At 42.5% G+C, this 7,500-nt stretch overlaps 2 non-coding genes across 2 annotated transcripts in view; one reads left to right on the top strand and one right to left on the bottom strand.

Annotated features, from left to right (window-relative positions):
* Positions 1–293, bottom strand: part of LOC123687464 — a 1,906-nt gene extending 1,613 nt beyond the window's left edge. The window contains exon 1 of the ribosomal RNA XR_006749188.1: positions 1–293. This exon is cut by the window's left edge and continues 1,613 nt beyond it. This is a non-coding gene — a ribosomal RNA (small subunit ribosomal RNA).
* A 3,635-nt stretch (positions 294–3,928) lies between these two features.
* Positions 3,929–4,047, top strand: LOC123687966. Its single transcript, XR_006749667.1, has one exon. It is a non-coding gene; the product is annotated as a 5S ribosomal RNA (ribosomal RNA).
* Positions 4,048–7,500: the final 3,453 nt, after the last annotated feature.

The raw sequence follows: 7,500 nt of genomic DNA, 5'->3' as shown, positions 1-7,500 counted from the left end.
ATGCGATCAGCTTAAAGTTATTCAGAGTCACCAAATTGTACGATGACGAGCGAACCCGCCACCTATTGGTTTTGATCTAATAAAAGCGCTCCTTCCGTTCCCGGTCGGAGCTCTATTTGCATGTATTAGCTCTAGAATTACCACAGTTATCCAAGTAAATGTGGGTACGATCTAAGGAACCATAACTGATTTAATGAGCCTTTCGCGGTTTCACCTTAATTTGGCTTGTACTGAGACATGCATGGCTTAATCTTTGAGACAAGCATATGACTACTGGCAGGATCAACCAGGGAACTGCGTGCTTATACGATCGGTCCACGAGATTGCCGGTATGGCCAAACCCGTTCGCCTCTCGTCATGTGGCACTAGCCATGTCGATTGACTTCGACTAGCGCCGCACATCAGTAAGTGCAAGTCCTCGACGAAACGACGTAACAGCCCCCAGTCAGCATGAGACTCAAGCTATATATACATCATCATCATCTCGGACAAAACACCGATCAAAAATGAGAAAGTTTCTAGAAACAATCCCTCGCCAAGGCGTCCATATATAATACGAACCCCCGGCTATCAACTAATTTCTTATACACATTCCATCTCGACCCTTCGCTATACATGTGAATATAACGACACGGTGATTCGAGATTCAACAATATTTGTCGCTCGGAACGAATTGAGTGGTTGCAAATTTTTTGTGAACATAACCCGCAACGGGCAGAGGATCACGATTTTAAGGTTGGTCGCTTAAAGGCCATTCGACTACAAAGAGACGAAGCGGACCGCGACCTCGCTGCATGAGGTTGACGAAAGCGACCCAAGATGCGAAAGCCGAAACCAACACACCTTGCCAGTACCCAAACGCCGAGGTCGGATTCGGGTCTACCACTTACCAACTGAATATCATCCTAAAAAGAACTCCAAACAGTCTAGGACAGGACCCATTCTCCACCCCTTCTATATATGTCAGGAGAACCCCGGATTCCCCTCCAGACACGATTTAGCAAACTTTTCCCGATCGATCCGACCCACCGAGGCCGTTTCGACCGTTCGCCGCGCCTACTAGAGCTGATTTCTTCGGACTCCGATCAGAAAATCCGCCGATGCATGTCGTTAACACCTAGTCCGCCTCGTCCGATCGATCGAGGCCGTTTCGACCGTTCGCCGCGCCTACTAGAGCTGATTTCTTCGGACTCCGATCAGAAAATCCGCCGATGCATGTCGTTAACACCTAGTCCGCCTCGTCCGATCGATCTAGGCCGTCTCGAACCACCCATCGCGCATCGAAAGTCGCATCTCTCGAACTCCGATCCGGAAATCGGCCGATGCATCACGTTAACTATTTCTTATATATCTAATATAATATACATGGAGACGGTAAGAATTCTTTTAATCGAAGATATACATATACTTCTCATCAATATCCAAAAGCTTATCGAAAAATAAATTACTCAACTTTTACGTGAAGAATCGTTCACCCAAACCTTATCCCCTATATATGTCAGGAGAACCCAAGGTTCCCCTCCAGACACGATTTAGCAAACTTTTCCCGATCGATCCGACCCACCGAGGCCGTCTCGACCGTCCGCTGCGCCTACTAGGGCCGATTTCTTCGGACTCCGATCAGAAAATATACCGATGCATGTCGTTAACACCTAGTCCGCCTCGTCCGATCTATCTAAACAGTCTCGACGCACCCAACACTCTTTCAAAGTCGGATTACTCGGACTCAATCTGAAAATGGACCGATGCATGACGTCAACACTTAGCCCGCCTCGTCTGATCTATCTAAGCCATCTCGACCCACCCAACACGCCTTCCAAGTCGGATCACTCGGACTTCGATCTGAAAATCTCCGGACTCATTTTTATGAATATCCCCAGTCAGTAAGAACGTTATTTCGCCAATATATACCAACAATAAACCATATTCCAATAGCTGAACCAAAAATATAATTCCCGATCCAAACGTTCTGCATCGCCCAACGCGACCACCTTCCCTATATATGTCAGGAGAGCACAGGGTTCCCCTCCAGACAACACTTACGCTCTATCCCCGACTCTCGGTCGATCGATAGGCCAGGTCAGCGGTGTCTGTTTCGGCCGAAGCTCGGACTTTGGTCAAAATGTTCCGATACAAAATTTGAACCAAGATAGATACAGATATGATTCCTTCTTAAATATACGTTGATTATCGAACAGAATATGGTAAATATTTTGCGATGACCGAGGATTTCATGAATTTTTTTTTTTTTTCGAAAAAATTTTCTATTATCGGAATTTCCTCAAATTTCATTTGGTTGCCTCCTAATGCTTATTAAAAATGATAACCAACAATCAGAATCATTATTTATCATTTATTTCAATTTTTATAATGAAAAACGTTCACGTCCTTTCGCGCCTCTCGATCGTCGTTTACGTGATGCATCGGTCAGCCCTAGTTTACGTGGTGCATCGGTAAGATCGAGTTCACGTTCTGCATCGGTCTGCCCGAGTTTACGTGGTGCATCGGTAAGATCGAGATTACGTGGTGCATCGGTAAGATCGAGTTCACGTTCTGCATCGGTCTGCCTGAGTTTACGTGGTGCATCGGTATGATCGAGTTTACGTTCTGCATCGGTGTGATCTAGTTTACGTTGTGCATCGGTAAGATCGAGATTACGTGAAGCATCGGTATGATCGAGTTTACGTTCTGCATCGGTCTGGACTCTGAGATATATTTTCGACGTGAAAATGTTCCGATACAACTTTTGAACCAGGATAGTTAGAGAGATGATTTTTTCTGGGATGTACGTTGATTGGGGAATGGATTGTGGAAAATAACTTGCCATGACCGAGGTGTTCTCGAATTTTTTTTTTTTTTCGAAAAATATTTTCTGATTTTGGATTTCACTCAAATTTGATTTCGTTGCCTTCTAATGTGTTCTAAAAGAGTAAATCAGTAATCAGAATCGAAAAATATTTTTCGGATTTTTTTTTTTTTGAAAAAAAATTTTCTGATTTTGGAATTTCCTCAAATTTGATTTGGTTGCCTTCTAATGTGTTTTTAAAGCGTAAATCAGTAATCAGAATCAATATTCATTGTCGACTTTAATTTTTATAAGGAAAAATGTTCACGTCCTTAAACGCCTCCCCATCATTAGCCCGAGTCCAAGTCGATGTCAGTCCCGAGCGGACGGTGTCAGATACTACCTATCGCCCCGGTCTGGACTTGGCGAGGTATTTCGACGTGAAATGTTCCGATACAACTTTTGAACCAGGATAGTTAGAGAGATGATTTCTTCTATGTTGTACGTTGATTGTGGAATGGATTGTGGGAAATAACTTGCCATGACCCAGGTGTTCTTGAATTTTTTTTTTTTTCGAAAAAAATTTTCTGATCTTGAAATTTCCTCAAATCTGATTGCGTTGCCTTCTAATGTGTACTAAAAGAGTAAATCAGTAATCAGAATCAATATTCATTGTCGACTTTAATTTTTATAAGGAAAAATGTTCACGTCCTTAAACGCCTCTCCATCGTTACCCCGACTCCAAGACGATGTTAGACCGGAGCGGACGGTGTCAAATGCGACCGATCTCCCCGGTCTGGACTTAGCGAGATATTCCGACGTGAAATGTTCCGATACAAAAATTTAACTGTGATAGTTAGAGAGATGGTTCCTTTTGTGATGTACGTTGATTGTGTAATAGAATATGGAAATAAACTTGAGATGACCGAGGTCTTCTGGGATTTTTTTTTTTTTTCGAAAAATATTTTTCGATTTCGGAAATCCCTCAAATTTCATTGAGATATGTCCTAATGTGTTCTTAAAACTTAAATCAACAATCAGAATTAATATCCAAAAGTTATTTCATTTTTTATAAGGAAAAACGTTCACGTCCTTTCCGCTCCCAAAAAGTGAGATATCATAGAAAATATCGCTATATTTGTTGTTTACGGCCATACCACGCTGAAATTGCCAGTTCTCGTCAGAACACTGAAGCCAAGCAGCGTCGGGCGCGGTTAGTACTTGGATGGGTGACCGCTTGGGAACACCGCGTGCTGTAAGCTTTTTTTTTACGTTCTGCATCGGTCTGCCGAGATAACGTGGTGCATCGGTATGATCGAGTTTACGTTCTGCATCGGTAAGATCGAGATTACGTGATGCATCGGTAAGATTGAGATTACGTGGTGCATCGGTAAGATCGAGTTTACGTGGTGCATCGGTAAGATCCAATTCACGTTCTGCATCGGTAAGATCCAGTTCACGTGGTGCATCGGTAAGATCGAGATTACGTGGTGCATCGGTAAGATCGAGTTTACGTGGTGCATCGGTAAGATCCAATTCACGTTCTGCATCGGTAAGATCCAGTTCACGTGGTGCATCGGTAAGATCGAGATTACGTGGTGCATCGGTAAGATCGAGTTTACGTGGTGCATCGGTAAGATCCAATTCACGTTCTGCATCGGTAAGATCCAGTTCACGTGGTGCATCGGTAAGATTGAGATTACGTGGTGCATCGGTAAGATCGAGTTTACGTGGTGCATCGGTAAGATCCAATTCACGTTCTGCATCGGTAAGATCCAGTTCACGTGGTGCATCGGTAAGATCGAGATTACGTGGTGCATCGGTAAGATCGAGTTTACGTGGTGCATCGGTAAGATCCAATTCACGTTCTGCATCGGTAAGATCCAGTTCACGTGGTGCATCGGTAAGATTGAGATTACGTGGTGCATCGGTAAGATCCAGTTCACGTGGTGCATCGGTAAGATGGAGATTACGTGGTGCATCGGTAAGATCGAGATTACGTGGTGCATCGGTAAGATCTACTTTACGTTCTGCATCGGTCTGCCCTTGTTTACGTGGTGCATCGGTAAGATCGAGATTACGTGAAGCATCGGTATGATCGAGTTTACGTTCTGCATCGGTCTGCCCGATATTACGTGGTGCATCGGTCTGCCCTAGTTTACGTGGTGCATCGGTTTGGACTTAGAGATATATTTTCGACGTGAAAATGTTCCGATACAACTTTTGAACCAGGATAGTTAGAGAGATGATTTTTTCTGGGATGTACGTGGATCGGGGAATGGATTGTGGGAAATAACTTGCCATGACCGAGGTGTCCTCGAATTTTTTTTTTTTTCGAAAAAAATTTTCTGATTGTGGAATTTTCTCAAATTTGATTTGGTTGCCTCCTAATGTGTTCTAAAAGAGTAAATCAGTAATCGGAATCGAAAAATATTTTTCGGATTTTTTTTTTTTTCGAAAAAAATTTTCTGATCGTGGAATTTCCTCAAATTCGATTTGGTTGCCTTCTAATGTGTTTTTAAAGCGTAAATCAGTAATCAGAATCAATATTCATTGTCGACTTTAATTTTTATAAGGAAAAATGTTCACGTCCTTAAACGCCTCCCCATCATCAGCCCGAGTCCAAGTCGATGTCAGTCCCGAGCGGACGGTGTCAGATACTACCTATCGCCGAGGTCTGGACTTGGCGAGATATTACGACGTGAAATGTTCCGATACAACTTTTGAACCAGGATAGTTAGAGAGATGATTTCTTCTATGTTGTACGTTGATTGTGGAATGAAATACGGAAAATAACTCGCCATGACCGAGGTGATTACGATTTTTTTTTTTTTTCGAAAAAAATTTTCTGATCGTGGAATTTTCTCAAATTTGATTTGGTTGCCTCCTTATATGTTCTAGTAGCGATAATCAACAATCAGAATCAAAATCCATGGTCGGGTTTGATTTTTATAAGGAAAAATGTTCACGTCCTTTTTTACAACCCCGACTCATTGACGATGTTAGAACCGAGCCGGCGGTGTCAGATACGACCGATCGCCCCGGTCCCGATCGTCATTTACGTTGTGCATCGGTCTGCCCGAGATTACGTGGTGCATCGGTATGATCGAGTTTACGTGGTGCATCGGTAAGATCCAATTCACGTTCTGCATCGGTAAGATCCAATTCACGTTCTGCATCGGTAAGATCCAGTTCACGTGGTGCATCGGTAAGATGGAGATTACGTGGTGCATCGGTAAGATCGAGATTACGTGGTGCATCGGTAAGATCTACTTTACGTTCTGCATCGGTCTGCCCTTGTTTACGTGGTGCATCGGTAAGATCGAGATTACGTGAAGCATCGGTATGATCGAGTTTACGTTCTGCATCGGTCTGCCCGATATTACGTGGTGCATCGGTCTGCCCTAGTTTACGTGGTGCATCGGTTTGGACTTAGAGATATATTTTCGACGTGAAAATGTTCCGATACAACTTTTGAACCAGGATAGTTAGAGAGATGATTTTTTCTGGGATGTACGTGGATCGGGGAATGGATTGTGGGAAATAACTTGCCATGACCGAGGTGTCCTCGAATTTTTTTTTTTTTCGAAAAAAATTTTCTGATTGTGGAATTTTCTCAAATTTGATTTGGTTGCCTCCTAATGTGTTCTAATAGCGATAATCAACAATCAGAATCAAAATCCATGGTCGGGTTTGATTTTTATAAGGAATAATGTTCACGTCCTTTTTCGCCTATGTTCTTTTTCGACGTGAAAAGTTCCGATACAACTTTTGAACCAGGATAGTTAGAGAGATGATTTTTTCTGGGATGTACGTTGATTGGGGAATGGATTGTGGGAAATAACTTGCCATGACCGAGGTGTTCTCGAATTTTTTTTTTTTTTTCGAAAAAAATTTTCTGATTGTGGAATTTTCTCAAATTTGATTTGGTTGCCTCCTAATGTGTTCTAATAGCGATAATCAACAATCAGAATCAAAATCCATGGTCGGGTTTGATTTTTATAAGGAATAATGTTCACGTCCTTTTTCGCCTATGTTCTTTTTCGACGTGAAAAGTTCCGATACAACTTTTGAACCAGGATAGTTAGAGAGATGATTTTTTCTGGGATGTATGTTGATTGACGTACGAAACTTGGAAAAAAAATAGAAAAGACCGAGGTACTCTAGAAAAAAAATTTATTGAAAATATTTTTTTGATTTCGGAATTAATTCGAAATTCATTCAGATGTCTTCTATCAATATCGCGAAAGAAAAATCAATAATCAGAATCGATATTCATCTAAGATTATTTCCTTTTGGATTGTGTTAACATTCGGTACGATCTTGTCTACGTGATGCATCGGTTTGTTTCTCGGCTCTTGTGAGCAAGTTGGACACTCGAGACGGCCTCCATCGATCGGATTAGGCGGGCTTTAATGTTAACGTGCTGCATCGGTGTGATCTTGTTTACGTCATGCATCGGTATAGCTTTAAATCGCGCCGTAAAGTCGTTCACGTCATGCATCGGTATCTTAAATCGCGCCGAAAAGTCGTTCACGTCATGCATCGGTATCTTAAATCGCGCCGTAAAGTCGTTCACGTCATGCATCGGTATCTTAAATCGAGCCGAAAAGTCGTTCACGTCATGCATCGGTGGCACAAAAAAAAGACGCCGATGCATGACGTGAGCCGACTTTTCGGCGCGATTTAAGATACCGATGCATGACGTGAACGAC

Source organism: Harmonia axyridis, chromosome X (assembly GCF_914767665.1).
Source record: "Harmonia axyridis chromosome X, icHarAxyr1.1, whole genome shotgun sequence".
Classification (NCBI taxonomy): domain Eukaryota; kingdom Metazoa; phylum Arthropoda; class Insecta; order Coleoptera; family Coccinellidae; genus Harmonia; species Harmonia axyridis.
This window is presented reverse-complemented; position numbering and strand designations above follow the sequence as displayed.